Genomic DNA, 16,848 nt, shown 5'->3' on the forward strand with positions numbered 1-16,848 from the left:
AAATATGCCCCAGGAGGGAATTTACCAATTTCATGGAAATATGTTCTTCTTATCATGGCAGAAAGACTTGCCTTTAGTGGAGGAGGAGTTGAAGGGAAAGAGAAAAAAATATTTTTATTTTAAATAATAAATTCAAATTTCTGTGCTGCCATAGTAGCAGGCTCTTCTCTCATTTTTATTTACAGTTAGTATTTTGCGGAGCTTGATTCCAAACCTAAGGCTCATTTTTCTTAAATGTTTCTTATCACTCTTCTGGAAATCTTTCTCTGCAAGCACTTCTAATTTGACTTAATAGTATGCACGTATTTGAAGAGGCCACAGCCCCAGAATATCAGTTGGATTTCCTTTGGTCGTTAATAACAAAAACAAACAAACAAAAAAAAAAACCACTACATATGACAAAGATGAGCTTGCATTTGATCAGGTTATTCAGTTCCTTGCTAACTATCAAAAAACATATTGACAACTATTGTGCAACTGTCAAATGTAATCACCATTTGGTTAACCAGTTGAGAGTAAATAAAGGAAAATTAGTATTTATTATTATTCAGAATGGATAATACATTCTCTTCCAAAATCCACCTGACTTCTTATCGGCTCTTCTTAACATACACGTTTGTAAGAACAACAAGGAATATTACTCATTGGACTATTGCAAGGAAGCTGCAAGGATGCAACTTCCCCAATTGCTTCAACCTGCTCCTTTTGGTGTGCTGTTTCATATTCCATGAGTTTTCAGCAGTCTGATCACCTCTATCTTCTGATTTGTGTTACTAAAAAAAAAAAAAAAAAGGCACTAAAATTACACTGCTCTCTCAGTTGTTGAAAGTGAAAAAGGTACTCAGGTGTTGGTTGCAGCATCATTTACAGTTTGCTACTTGCAGTGACCTGACATGTGGTATGAGGGGCAATATCAGTTGCCCTGTCATATTTTCTGTTTCCTAAACTAGGTTTTCTCCTTCCTATACTGACCAGAAGAAAGGTTGTGTTCTTTCTGGTCTATCATGATAATCTGTTGGGCTGCCATATATTTGGGAGCCATTGATCTGGGGGAGTGGCAGGAGGGAACACAAAACACAAAATAACATACAGCTTTGTCGTTCTTTTCCACCAGATTTGCTGAGATGACTGCTTCCGCAGAGCACTGCTCACTGGAGTGCTCTTTCTCACCATGGTGGAAGTAGACTTGTGCCCTGGTTACCCTGGGCCTTGGCTATTGGTGGCCCCTGCAACTGTGAGACTGGAGGAGGGTAAGCTGGCTCCCTGGGTGGCAGCTGTGCTAATGCCAAGATAAAACCAAATGCTATTACCTCCATCCGTGTAGTTACCAGGGGACAACAGTATAGCCCCCAAGCTCTTCTAAATGGAATTGAGTTGAGTCTTCTCTGAGATAAAGGTAATTCCTCTCTTTAGAAGCTATGATATTTCTTCCCTTTCCATGCAACAGATTTCCCTTTTGACTAGAACAAATTATGTAGTTCTCACTGCAGAGAAATGAAAGAAATGCCAAGGCTATCATCCAAGGTAGAATTCAATTCTTACCTTTTCTATTATGTAAATGTGAAGCAGAACTATTATCTCTTTGATGGAGGCTGTACTTACTGAACATAAAGTAATACAGTTCAAGTGAAATTGCTAATAATTTTATATGGAATTACTGGTAGGGAAAATAACCTTTTTGTCAAAATATGACTTACTAAAAGATGATTCTCACCTTTACACAGAACCATAGTTACTATTGTTACATAAAGAAATAAATTCCTCTATATCCTATTTCCTCAGCCTGTTTCAGTTTTAAACCCAATTGTTCACTTTGTCTAGCAGATAGATATCTCTTTTGCAGGTTATTTCTTGAAAACCAAATGCTGTGTGTATATATATACACACACAGAAGGGCTGGCTGTAACATTGAGGCTTTCTAGATGGAAGTTTTAGGTAGCTAAATGTATTTCCTATTATTTTTCCAGCATCTTCACCTTTCTTCTTCCTGTCATGATTTTTTTTTTTTTTTGATTTATTGCGCTCCTAACTATAGTAGCGTATTTGTTACATACTTTAAAACACCTGCTATATGCATCTAAAAACTGTCAAGCAGAAAAAGAGACTAAATCTTTACTAGGGAGTCCTTCTCCATTCATATTTGTCAAGCATTCTATGCAAATTTCCAAAAGTCTATATTCATAAAAATAAATAAGAGACAGTTGGATACTATTTGACTGTTCTCACCATTTTTTTTCTTCTTGAGAGAAGAAAGCCTGGATTAGCCCAAGTTAGTGGAAATATACATACAAAATCTTAGACTGAATACCAGTATTTAGCCTGGAAATTATATATAACTGTTTCATTTGGGAAGGAGTAGGTAATGCCTACCATGCAAAGCCTCACACTTTTATTTATGTATTCTTCTCAATTCCTTAATAATCTGGAGTGTATAGAATTTCTGGTAAGAATGATTAAATGGTAGGTAGAGTGGAGAAAATGGAAATTATAGTCAAATGTAAATGAGTCCGTGTGTGTGTGTCTTTAAACTATATCTGTGGTTTGAATGAATAGGGACAGGGAGCTTGTTTAATTCAGCTTTTGACCTTCAGACAAGAGAAGGAAACCAAGGACTGATCTGAAAAGATGGTAGTGTTTAGGCAGTAGTCCGTAGCGATATTTGGGTAGTAAGGTCTCTCCTGCACTTAGGGCCAGAAGAAACAAAATTAGTCTGTTCTTATTGCAAATTCGCGTCCTCCCCTTCCACCAGTTGTCCAGTCTGACCTGAACCAGACTCTGGGTGAGTGCACCTTTGAGAATCGCTGTCCACCTCTTTCTGAAGCTAATTAGAAGGACAGAGATTTGTTCATTTTCTATGTAATGAAAAAATGAAAATCCTTTGAGGGTATAGTATTGACAGTCAATTATCTTTTCAAGAACGGGATTTAATTTTCAGAAAATGAATGCTATACACCTAAATGTATGCTTCAAAAGATGTCTAAGGAAAGATGAGAGAAATTAATTCCATTGTAGGTGGCCAATACTTTAACAAATAAACTTCTGCAATTATTTCCCTTTGAAACTGATGTACTTCTGAACTGTTTGAGGAGCAGAGGAAGAGGGCTGAAATAAAATCATGTGTATGTGATGAACAGTGTGAATTTCTCACATCTCCTTTTCGTAAGCATGAAGAGCTCCTTTCTTCTTTGATTCTATTCATTTAGGAAATGTGTGGTACCTCAGAGCAAACTTTGTTCCTTTTCAAATACTTCTCTGATTTCTTTAAATAAATATACATATATATATGTATATAAAGCTTGTATCTTTTATTTCATCCATTTCCTCACTCAACACTGGTTGTGAAAAATTTTCCTACAATATTAGATGCATAAGAAAAAAAAAATCCTTTCTTTTCTACCTCGTACACAGGTGATCCTGCTTTGGTGAAAGTGTCTTAGAAAAAGAATATTTTGGCAAACTAGTTTGACTTTGTTTTATGAAAAAGCCAATTTTTGTAAATGAAATACTGCTTTGCTTTTGAATATGGTCATACAGTTTTCTCTCATGTAGAGAAAATGGGGATTGCAGTCTGACAGACAAAACCTAGAGGAACTCCTTAATCCTCTTTTCCTTCTCCAAATACTTTTTTTTTTTTTCTAATTTTCCTGCAGGCAAACCTAGGCAGATTTGGTCTCTTAATTCCTTTGTACATTTCACCTGAATGAGTAAGCAGATGTTTGTCTTTATGTTTTACTTACATCATAAGATTTGCCTAGGTTGTTCATATCATTTCTCTTATCTAAAAATTTGGAATCTTTTAGGCTTTCTGCTATCATTTAATTTTAAATGAAATTAAATTGAATATCTTTTCTCAATGTGAAGGGCATATTAAAAATAATTTCTCCTGCATTTAGGAGAGAGCAAAAATTCTAAAACAAACAAATAAACAAAATCCTTTCTTTCTAGTAGCAACTTCATAGTAAGGGTACAAAAATTCCAAGCCTAAAGAACAGACTGCTTTTTTTCCCCAGTGATCCTTTCATTTTAATGAATTTATGTATGTTTGTCCAGCTAAACAGGATTTCACATCTATCACGAGATCACAGAAATGGTCTAACTTCAAAAATTTTAGTAATTTTTCAGCAAGTATTTTTAACTTATTTTCAACTATTTTTCCAAAACATACCCTTAGTAGCTAAGGTAATCAGGAGCCCAACGGTTTGATAGACATTATTGCTTTACAGACAGACAGAAAAGAGATCCCAAAGGCTTTGTACATAAATGTTTTAAGAATTGAGGAAGCCACAGGAATTGGCATTACATGCACAATGATTTTTGACTATGTATGTGATGTAGAACTTTTTTTTTTCTGAATATACAGTTCACAGACATTGTGTATATAAATATTGTCAGTTACCTAAGGGAACTACAGCAAAAATGTAAAGCAATGAAGTTTTACTTCTGATTTTGACAAGATTCAATAAAATATTTAATTTCTAATTTATGTATCTTTAATGAAAACTATAAAATAAAACACTAAACATAGGCACTGATGTAAAAATGTGGTTTATAATTAAATCCTTACTTGATATTCTATTCATCACAGAAAAAACAAGAGGTTGAGTGGAAGATGGCTTTATGCTGCTTCTCTTTGGGATGGGCTTGGTTCTCTGGTTCTCTCAACTCTTAAGTGTGTTTTAGCCAGCTAATATATAGTGTATATATACCAGCTTTCATGGGACTTTTGGGGGAGCTTGGGGAAAACACCAAAAAGCTTTTATTTGGCTAGTTTCAAGGACTGTTACCCAGACATCTAATCCTGAGTGATCACCTACCAGCTTGCTATGTTAGTTTTCATTAAAAAATAAAAAAAATAAAAATAATGTTTGTTTGCTTGTTTTTCTTTTAAATTGATTAGCACTGAGAGCATGATTGAGTAAATTTCTGGATAATTTAAAATATTTATGGAAGAACTAGAAGACCTAAATTCAAGTGCCCTTTCTTTCTGGTTTGCCACAAGGATCTGAATCAGATTTTCTTGTCCTAGAGGGCTAACTATTGGGTAAAGGTCAACAAGCACATTGGCTTTATCTGTCTAGCTAGCTGTTTGGAAACTTACTCCAAGTTAATAAATGCAAATCAAATCCACAAATAGTTTCAGGCTAAGAAAGAAATGCACATTCTTCATAAATTAATCTAATATAACTAGAACAGGATTTTACAATGCTATTTTTATAGACCATTTTTACAGTAAACTACATTTTAAATTTTTTATTAAATTTGCTCTGGATATCTCGTTATTTCTGCCTATTTTCTGTTAATGATAAGAGGTACTGGTGTCGTTATTGTCCTTCTAGTCTTAAGAAAATGCTCTTTATATGAACAACTTTATTCTCTGTTCTGTCCATATGAATACCTCAGCATTTTTATTGTGTTATTAGTTTTACTTTGGCAAACTTGTGTCTGCTGTATATGTGGTCGTAAAAGATTACTTGTAAAGAATTAGTAGCCATGGAATGTGGCCACAGGCAAAATATAACATGATCTTTCATGGGTTCATTTTTTAAGTGTAAATAGAATAAGAAAATGGATAAAAATAATAATCTGGTGCTGACAATATTGTCAAAATTGGTTAAAAATAAGTGATCAGCAATATCAGGGAAAAAAAATAATTCTGATGAGAGGCAATAATCATGAAACTGTATCCTTGTTTCCATATGCACACAATATTTAGTATAAGAACAAAAAAACAGGGTTGTAGTGTAAAGAAAAAGAAGTTTGACGTTCTATATTTAAAATTGCCATGGCTTTTTAAGAACCTTTCCATTCAAATTCTTTGGTGATCCTCAATACCTTTAGTTTAAGAGAATAAAATGTTCTGTATATTCTATGAAAGAATATAAAACAGCAAATTATTCATGCCTTAAAAAAGGTAATGCTTTGCCCTTCATATTCTAGTGTCAAGAAAGTCATGCTACATTAGTTTCATGCCATGCTGCAATAAGGACATGCAGTGAGAAAAATCCTGCTAATAAATTGCTGTGTAGAGAGCTAGAATTAATATGAATATCCAAGTCTGAATTTTGGTTTGCTTTTTATTTTTTTCATATCTTGTATATATTAAAAAAAAAAAAAAAAAGGAAAGAAAGAAAGGAAAAAAAAAAAAAAAAGCCTGCAAGCAAAATACATCAAACCTTAAGCTTATCATTGCAGGATATTCCATCCTTACCTCTATAAACTTATTATTTTTAAGAGTTTAATTTTCTATTCAAAATCTAATCAAAATCCAAAAGGTGGGTGTTTTTTTCTGTTGTTGTTATTTTTTTATTATTATTTTTGTGTAAATAAAAGAGAATAGAGTTGTTATGGATGAGGAGAAATATGTTGTTTAATTTGGGTTTCTGTACTTGTGTTGTTTGTTTTGGTTTTACTCTACTTAGATGTAGAAATTCAAACTTTAATAATGCAAAATTAGATCAGTCTAGAAAATGTGTACTAATAAAACTCTCAGGATATATTAGCATTAACTGTTACTTTGGTAAAAAGCCATATTTTCTGCAAAGGAATTACTTGAAAATGTTATATTAATACATTTTAAGGCTAAAATTTGAGCAACTGATAGCTAATTAATGCACCTCACTTCAGTAGTGAGCTAGTTAATTAGCCAATGGCTTCACCTTAGCTTGTGTTCACTCTTATGTGGGCATAGCTTGTGTTCTCTTCCTGATCTGTTCAGTGAAAATTGGCGTTCTTAATCTTTTCTTATTTTTCCCTTTTTTCTATTTTTTATTTTTTTTATTTATTTTTTTCCAATGGAGATTATTGCAGTCCTGATCTATGAGGTTGTTCTAAAGCCACTTCTTTATATTAATATTAATAGCTTCTCTCATACTGTGCTAAATATGCTGCAGCACTGAGCAGAAACTGTGAATCTCTTTCATCAGAACTTAGTTAATCTCTTTCCTTGAATTTGACTTTCTTTGCCAGGAGTGGTTCCTTTCTTGCTGAATGCATTTGCTTGTAATTTGATTATTGATCTTTGCCGAAATAAATTCTAATAAGTAGAAGAGAGAGATACCTGGGACACAAAATAAGGCATATGAATAAGAGAGGCATGTAAGCTTTGATTTTTCTGTATGCTTCTTTTTGCTAGCTGTTTAACTTTTTTTTTTTTTCCTACAAATTCAATGAGCTTTCTTCACTGAAATTTTAATACACCCTCAAATCATGCAATAATAATAATAATAAGGCAACAGATGCATTTATAACACCTTTCTGTTATGAAGAAAAATATTCAGTGCAGTAACTTCTGGACTTACAGGACCACGTAAAACTTGATTTTTCAGTTAACACTAAGATACAGCAGTGGGTAACTGCTTTGAGACAGTCCTCACAGCTGGGGTGGAGAGAGTTGCTTGCAAGCATTTCTGTAGTGAATGATAAAAAATTCCATGGAAGTCTCCAATCATGGTAACTAAAGAAAGTGAAGTTGAAAGTCTGAAGTGACAGATGATAAATTTTAGTTTAAGTACGCAGCTTTCACACTAAACGACCTTTCAGAAAGCTCATGGCAATTTTGTTGCATACATCAGGCAACTGCCTATGATGTTCTATTCCCACACACAGAAATTTGAAGCTCTCACGTCTTTCTATTATGAGAAATGTAACAAAGACTCGCATTATATTAAAGCTTCTAATTCAATGTGAAAGAAAGAATATTAAATCTTAATAGGGGCAAATTTAAAAAAAAAAAAGCATAACAAAAACAAAAGGTCAGAAATACAATGTTTTTCTCAAAAACAAAACAAAACAACAAAAAATAGATTATATCCTTTTGTTTTTGTAGCATTTTAATCTATTCTGCATCTTATTCGGTTTTGATGGCTTCCTGCAAATTCATGTTGTTCTTTATGTAATACCTGAATACTCTTCAGTTGTTTTTTTTTTCAGTAGACTTTGAAGACTCAATAGTAGTTTAGTAATTTTCTTCCTCCCATAAATATTATGGTACGGTAATTATTTTCACATTTGGTAATTGTCCAGAACATTAAATTTATATGGAGAGATGTATTGCTATTATACTTTTAACCCAATTGCATGCATTTCCCCATTTCTAATTCCTACTCCTGAGAAACTTGCCTCCTTGTAATGTAGATCAAGAACTTTTTAATTTGGCAGGGACTCTCACAGCCTCTTTATTTAATTTCCTATTTGTTTTTTTTTTTTTTTTTTGTGAGTGTGTGAGTGAGTGAGTGTGTGTGTGTGAGTGATGCCACAGGAGCCCTCTGTGAGAATGTCTCTACAAACCATCTCCTTTCAGTATTTTTGATAACTTCAGCATCAGGTAGTTTGTCTACACTGATAAAAAGACTCTGAGTTACCAGGGTTATCTTGAAATTGTGAGGCCAGGAGATAACTTTCCTGTGAAGGTTTGTTTTAATCTGAGCTCTGAGTACAAAATGCTTGTACTCCTAGGGGGAAAAGTGTCCTAGTATAAAATAACCAAAGGCAGAGAGACAAAAAAGTAAGGGGAAAAAAAAAAAAAGACAAAACAACTAACTGTACAGCAATTATTAGTTTCAGAAGAAAATGTTTATCATGTAGGTTGATGGGATCTGAAAGATGATTTTACATTGTAGTTTCTTACCAAAAATCAAATCAGTTTCTTCAGTGTTTCCTTCAAGGTTTTTATACCTAATTTTGAACAGAGTATGGTAGTTGCTCTTTAATATTTATTCTCTTATTATAGAATATGTAAACCAGTATGTTGTCTTAGAGCAGAATTGTTACTGAAATGCATTGCTATTTTAATTTGATGTTATTAGAAACATCATAATTTTATGGTTCAATTCAGTCATAATGTATTGGATGTTGTAATGTAATAAAAAGTTGCTTTAGTTAAAATACGCAAATGCAAGATTGTACTTTATTAATTTTTAACCAGACACTGAAATGACTGACACGTCATATGGGGATTTTGGTCTTTAACTTTATTTGCAGTGTCAGGAAATGGCTATATATGTGAAACAAATATTTGTATTATATCTCTCTTCACACTGTTCATGGTAACAAAAAGAATGCTGCTTGAAACCCTGAGGCACAGGATTAATTTGAATTATTGGACTTGGAGGCTTGAATCCTATTAGGAAAGGAAACCAACTCTTTACTGCTGACTAGAATTACTTTGAGCTTCTATTTTATTTATTTATTTTTCTTTCCTGCAGATTTATCTGTCTTATTTAGCACTGGGGCATAGATATTCTTAAAGATCCAGCACTGCCACATAAGCCATTTATGATAGATGATGATGCATTGGACCAATTCGCAAAAGGGCAAAGTAACCTGTCTGGGTGACTGGAATACTACTTAATCTTTTATACTTTACTTTTTCGTCATTGTCTGTGCATAGCAATCGGAATGGAGGAGAATCACCAAGTCACCTGCTCCTCAGATCAGAAGGTGATTGTGGCTTTGAGTCGATATTGAACAGCCACAGCACTGCCTGGTCAGAAAGAGCAAGTGTACTAGCCTTTTACTTCTTAAAGATCTCGGCTCTCATCAAGTGTCAAGGTTTGAAACCTGAAGGAGAATGCTGTTGCTTTACTGTGGATATCACATCACCAGCTGCCTTTCCACATAAAGTGGTAGATTTCATCATAGCATCTCTTCTGAAGAATCCAGGAGCAGAGTACCAAGGCAATACAGGTGAGTGATACAGTGACAGTCTCAGTGATGGAAAGCACTCCATGTACTTTGTCCTAAGAAAGGAACTTGATTTCTTCATTTTTGTGAATTTATACACATAATCACTTTTGAAATTGAAAATAAAAATGTGCTTAAATAGGAATAATGCAATGTAAAGATAGTTTTTCCCTAAATGTGAACAAATGCAAACTTTTGCATGGTTAGTACCAAATCTATTTCTGTAAGAGAAATTAAAATAATGTGGATGCTTTAAAATACTAGGAGTGAACCCAATGCTTTGGAAGAGCAGTGCTGTTGATTCTGTGGAATAAAAAGAAATGTGCTCACTTCAGACTGTAATTAGCTCCTAAAGATTATGGCTACTTCAGAGTAGTTGTCTTGCATAAATACACTCTGCTCTTCAAGAGTAACTGTGGCAGCAAGACCAGAAGATGAATTGATTTTAAAAATTATGAAATGATATGGACTGCCTAGACCATAGAACTTTTGCCTGGATCATAAGCCAACAACTGTTCAGTAAAGGTAGTCTTAATTATCCTCCCACCAAATTCAGGGTCTGTCGAATCCATTGATTCACTTTCTTTTATAAAGAAAATGCTAAGTGGCAGTAAAGCAGCATACTTTATAAAGAAGTGAAGTAATCAAACTTTCTGTGGTTCTTTGAATTATAGTGAAGTTCTGGAAACTTCATATGGTGATTATTGCCCAGTAAGAGATTTTATTCTACTACAAAATCTATTGTTTTGAGTTTTATTGCAAGTGAGCTTTAAAAAAGACAGACACTAGCACTGAACAGGAAGGGTGATAGCACATATTCAGTCTTGGAGCTGTAGTCTATAATACAAAACAACCATAATCCAGGACCTGAATAGGACCAAATTCTATCTATTAAGTGTCAAATGCCACACTGTCCCTTCCAACTCTCCTTGGATTCGTGGTTAAAGTCTTTTCTTTAAAAGTTGTATAACTTATTATCATATGTATCTTTTTTCTTTTTTTTTTTTTCCCCCCAAAATAGGTATCTTCTCAAGATATCTTACCAGAATTAATTCTTACTGAATATAGCATAATACAGCTTAATTTTATTCACTAATGTATTTTTAGATTCCACCATAACTCACATTTAATACTATGAACAGTACTAAATGCCCTTCCTTTTTCTTTCCAGTGATGCAATGGCAGTGATTTCGAGGCCTGGAACATGTGAACTTGTTCTCTTCCTCTCTCTTCCCTCACTGTAGTCCATGTCCCCACTTTTCCATCTCCTGGTGAGCTCAAGACGTTAGAATATTTTTCACGCAGTTCTTAAACTGAAGGAACGGTCTGCTTAGCCAACTTCATCTCCTTAGGAATGTGGCACATCCTGTGAAATAGGAGTCGATTATGTGAAATACTGCTACAGGCTTTCCAGCAGGCTTCAGTGGTTATACTCGTCTGGGCAATAAACATGGTTAGTTTATGTTTACTATTTACTGAATTGTTTAAGAGATAGTAAAAAAGGAATGCAAAACATTAAAGTGAGGTATCTTATCATACCTACTTAAACTTTCAAAGGAAAGATACTGATCAGAAGTTATAAATGACATAATAAACAACTTTTATCAAAAAGGAAAGACATTCAACAAATCTTTGGTGCAATATGAACATATGAGCAATTAATTACCTCGTTTTTAATGTGATTGTAAGAATATATTAAATGACTTACTTTCATGTATAGAAACCAGTGAATTACAAGGAAATTCTGAAGGTGAGTTGGACCTTCCAAAATGCCAAAATTTCAGTTTATCAGTAACGCTGCAGATATGCTTAACTATTTTACTTGATGAAACTAAATTTCTCAGTGTTCTGGAAAAAGCAGAGCTTCCTCTGAAAAAATATGGTGTTGGAGCCCATTGCAGTTAATATAGTGGCTGTCCTCTGCATGAGTTATATGGTATCCGGCATGTGTTCTCTGTGCTTTAGCTGTTCCTTCAGTGGGGACACTAAGGGGGCTTTCTCACCCTGTATTACTGCTATTTTGATGAAATAAAGAAAGCTTGATTGTGTGTAGGTTCTTACCAGTGTCAAATTTGGTTGAAGCTAAACAATTACTTTAAAAAATGTTTGTTTTTTTTTTCTCCTTTTCTTGCTTGAAAATAGCTACAGTACAGCTAGAGAAAGGACTTAGCATATAACGTAATCAACATCATTTCCTTAGGAAACCAAGCTAAGAAACACCCTTGTACACTCTAACTATAAGCAGTGGCAACATAGGAAATTATATGAAAAGCAAAGGTATCTTTTTCAATAGTATTTCCTCATTAATATTTCTTGGAGAAAATACAATATGCATATGTAGCAATAACTGTGTCGGGCAGACAATTATTTTCAATTAACTGTGCGTAAAATAAACTTTTCCCCTAAGTATTAATTTATTCAGTGTTTGTTGTCTTTTGAGTCACTTTGTACACCTATGCTCCCTCGTTCTCGTTTTTTCTCCCCCCCCCCTTTTTTTTAACAATGAAAATTCTAGATGAGCATTTCAGAAGAGTCCAAAATATATGGTTTGAATACTGTGAAGCGTTTTCTTCAATATAAAATATTACAACCTTTAGTCTGGGTATCTCTCAAAATGATGCGAGTTAAGAGTTGTATTGTTTCTGCATTCTATTGCATCCATTTTTGCTTGCTAATTAATATCAATCTGCTTTACAGTATTAAATTCAGTTAGCATACTTCTAAAGCCAAGATTATATTTTGTATGGAGCTATATGTGGAAATGAGACTAAAAGCAGTATATGGCGACACACATTTCAAAGACTAAATGGAACAGCACAGGTTTAGAAGAAACAATGATGTTTTAAATTTTAAATAATTTTCTAATTATTACATGTTATAAAAATACTTTGAGGATTTTTATGGACCCTACGAAGAACTTTTAGAATTTCCATAAAAAATAAATACTACTTAAGGTATTGTAGAAACGATAAATCTTTTTTGTTAATATAACGATTCAAAATTTTAGTTACTGTCCATGGGGAACTGTCTTTGTATGGCTTTCAAGATACCATAAAATGTAGGTTGAAATTAATATTAAAAGTTTTTTGTTTTTTTTTAGTTGCTTAAAATTATTATTTAAATTCCTTTTCACTAAAATAAACAGATGACTTAGACGCATCCATGTCTGTAAGAAGTACCTTCTTTTCTTGGTAATATAAATATTTAAAGTAAATTTAAGAGAAGTTTAAAAGAATAAGAAAGCACAAAAAGGTCACCCAACACATATTTTATTATTCAAAAGTACTTTATATATATCTAGAAAGATGCATAGGTGTGTTTCTTTTCTTAAGAAATGAAAAGAGCTGAGAAGTAGATACCGATCTCTACTAAGTTATTCATACAATGTTCGCAACATATAAGAACAGAAAAAACAGGAATTCATTACAGAATATAGTTTTGCCTTAGTTTTAGTCAGTATCGCTTCCATTTTTAATTGATTTTTTTTCCTCTTCTTGTTTTCAGCAATGCTGCTTTTTGAGCACTTATATTCTAAGAAAGGCAAGTAGCATCAACCCAACAAAACTGTACACAGTACTTAATCTCAGACTTTCTGTAATCTACCTTAAAAACTATACCATCATATTTTAAGAATGCCAGCTCAATTTAAGAAAAATAAAGTAGAAAAAAGATTTGCACCAGGTTTTCTATTTATCTGTTCTCTTGCCCCCAAAAGCTCCTACTAAAGTTGAGTGTAATAAACTTCTGAAGCTTCTTTTGTTAGGAAAATTATCTAGACAAATTCCTGATAAGATTTATTCTAATGTGACTCACATAAAAAACTGATTCCTATCTATTGTGCTCATATCTTATTTCTCTTCCAAAATCAAAAAAAAAAAAAAAGAGCTTGTAATGGTTTACCGTGATTACAAAGTGTGTATTGTGAATTAATAAAATCTCTATTTCAGCCATTAAGGATAATATACTTTAAGGTCCTTTCCAACCCCAACCCAAGCCATTCGATGATTAATGTATGCTTTTTTTTTTTAATATGCTGTATATAAAATATTAGCATGTTTTGCTAATTTGAAGATTGTTTTGTCGGATTTAAATACATTTTTTAAGATATGCAACTCCTAATACTTCCTGAGTCTTGTTTTCTGAGGAAATACAGTATTTTTTCTTTTATTTTTATTTTTTAAAGTATTTGCAAGTTCACTTATTAGGACAAGGAAGGGAACTGTTTCCTTATTTTACTTTGGTCAGCTATTCATAACAAATACTTTGCATATACTTGCAAACTTTGAATTCATAGTCCAGAGACTAAAATTCTATGAAAACTTAAGTGTCTGTCAGTTTGCGTTAAATCAGGGCCTCAATACAGGATGTTAAAGTAGCATTTCATCTTTATCCAGCACAAATGACAACTTGGAAATAAGGAATCTTTTCTGTATTGTCTGAGACAGAGGAAGAAAACCATGTCATTAATATACTGATAGACACATGTAGCCCTTGAGACTTCATCTTGGTAACCTTTTTCCAGCTAATCATAACAGCAATATTTTAAGCCTACAGATGTGGCAAAATACGGGGTACATATGAAAAATTATGTAACAAATTGTGCGTTAGCTTTCTGGAACACAAGAGCTTGTGTGCATTGTACCAATGATTTGTAAGAGATTGCATTTGCAAATTATGAACTTGTTTACACTCTTAGCCCATCGGAATTCAGCTGAGCTACACTTGAGCAGTTTAAAACTGAAAGGGAATTAAAAGTTTAGGAAACAAATATGAGTCAAATAAGGCATCCAATTCATTTCCTTCAACCTGTCTTTTAGAACTAGCTATATATATATTTTGTGTCACAGGTGTCAACTGTTGTATATGATGCTTTTCTCAGCAGTGAAAGCAATCATACTAATGGCTATGCTACTCCTGTGGATCATTAGTCCCATAGCTGCTACCTACTAACACATCTTTCTCCAGACCTTGGTTTTTGGGAGTTGAAAAGCACAGACTTTTCCCCCCCCCCCCAGTACGCATATTGTTTTAAATGTTGCAGTTGTGCTTCTGCTTCTCTGAATGCACACTTACTGCAAGTGTAAAGAAACCACATAATGATAATACCGTAAATCTTAAATAAAAAAAAAGTTTCATGTTGTTCTGATTCCAGAAAGTTGTTTTCCAAGTTTAAATTTATCACAGCTCAATAGATTGTTCCTTAGGTTGAAAAAATAATCTATATTGCAGAACTGAATACTGTATTTTTCAAATATTAGGAGTGTGTATCCCCGATAAACAACAAAAAATGTGTATAGAAAATGAGTTTAGCATTGTTGATAAATGACATAGAGAAAAAATATGATCGTTACATCTTTCTAAGCTTTAAAATTATTTCTACTAGAGCTTAGAAGAATATGTACTTTAGAGCACGACATACTGCTAAGAGGTAGCTAGAATGACTTTCCTTTTTATGCCAAGGTCTCTTCCCCCTGCTGATAACAGGTTACTCACAAGTTATTACGCAGAGGAAAACAGACATTTGTAATGAATACATCTAAGCAATATGCTATGTAAATCGGGAAACTGGGGAGAAACCCAATGCTTGAATGTCCACAATATGTAATAGTGTAGATTCCAGAGTTAATTTTAACATTAAATGGAACATTTCAAAGAAGGAAACTGAAAGTCTGCACAAAACTATGTAGATTTTCTGAAATGGAAACGCTTAGCCACATCTAAGCATCGAACATCAGCACATCCTTGAAGAGGAAAAAACCTGAGTAAGTCTGTTGAATGTGAGAACAATTTATTTTATTATTTTTTATTCTTTTTATTGCCAGAAACAGTACAGATTGTCAGTGCCAAGTCTACTGAAACTCATGTATAACAAGAGTGGAAAAATATGAAGCTGTATTAATACTTGCTCACATTTGCTGAAAATATGCTTAAACGTTAATTGACTAAACTAGGTTTTAATTTGTCACAAAGCTGTTTCCTTTCATTCCAGTTTTGATAGCTATTCTTAGGAAAAAAAAAAAAAAACATTGAAAATGACTACCGTTAGATACCGCCTTCCTATCGGTTGTATAGCCCAGGGCCTAATGAAGTCCTTCGCCTCTAATCCCATTTGCAAGGGTAACCCCATTTGCTAAGGTAACCATCTTCATGAACTAGCTGGTCAAAGAGCTTATAAAGTTAATTATGGGTGAAATCCAAAAAAACAAACAGTACAGTAGATTCTCCATGTCACACCAAATACAACAGCATGAAGTAGTAGTCATATGGAAAGTAGTCATAGTAGTCCCAGTACTTAAGATGAGCGTATTTTCCAGGTTTAGTGAACAAGCCTAATTATGGTGGGATTTCAATATACCAAATGACTCCGACTTGTTTTTGACTATAATGGGAAAAGACTCTGCTTAGTTAAATCACTGAATTCATGAGCCCTGAGAAGTCCTACTCTGCAGTAGAGGTTCACTGTCTGTTTTCTTGATTCTAATCACTCATTATACTTACGTTTATTACTTGCATGCTATTTTCTCTAGCCTGTATTTATGACTTAGTTGCTTTAGAAGTTTCATGAAGCTGAATATTATAATTTTAAATGTTAATGCTTCATATTTTGATAATACTAGACATCTGAAATGGTTGAAAGGCTGGAAGTAACTTAGCAAAACAGAAATATTTCTGAGAGTCATCTCATTTCTTTCACAGTTCAGCTTTGAAGGTTTTATTTGGATAAACTCTAATATATTTAATCAGATAACATGGGATCAGCTTGTATATTAAACTTGATTATGTGTAAAAGCCTCTAGCTTATCAGATGGAAATATGTTACTTTCAGTCACTCTGTTCTCTTTGTAAGCAACACTGTCTGAAATGAGACAAGATGTGTGCCTATTGTGTACATTGGGTTAACTGATAAAAGCATGTTTGAGGACTGCTACTGCATGAACTAACACTGCATTGTGATGAAGCACGTTGAGACTTCCATTTATGTTCTTGCTGCTAAATTTCAAGCTGTTTTTACTATACGTTATGAAAACTTTTCCCCCCCCCCCTCACAGAATTTCACTTTGAATTGTTTTTCCTCTCATTTCAAGGTGTTTTTCCTCTCGGTAGAATTTTCCTTCTCTGTCCCATGCCTATATCACTTTGGCCTGCCTCTATCAACTCTTCCTGGCC

The 16,848-nt window shown here is 33.5% G+C and overlaps 1 protein-coding gene and 1 long non-coding RNA gene across 2 annotated transcripts in view; both read left to right on the forward strand.

The window, feature by feature from the left end:
* LOC136790735 (uncharacterized) overlaps positions 1-1,765 on the forward strand; it is a 107,355-nt gene extending 105,590 nt beyond the window's left edge. The window contains exon 3 of the long non-coding RNA XR_010831218.1: positions 1,115-1,765. This is a non-coding gene — a long non-coding RNA (uncharacterized lncRNA). The remainder of the gene's footprint in view (positions 1-1,114) is intronic.
* The window catches only part of SGCZ (sarcoglycan zeta), a 464,355-nt gene that overhangs the window by 122,511 nt on the left and 324,996 nt on the right, over positions 1-16,848 (forward strand). The window lies entirely within an intron of this gene.

The sequence above is a fragment of the Anser cygnoides genome, chromosome 4 (assembly GCF_040182565.1).
Source record: "Anser cygnoides isolate HZ-2024a breed goose chromosome 4, Taihu_goose_T2T_genome, whole genome shotgun sequence".
NCBI classification, from domain to species: Eukaryota; Metazoa; Chordata; class Aves; order Anseriformes; family Anatidae; genus Anser; species Anser cygnoides.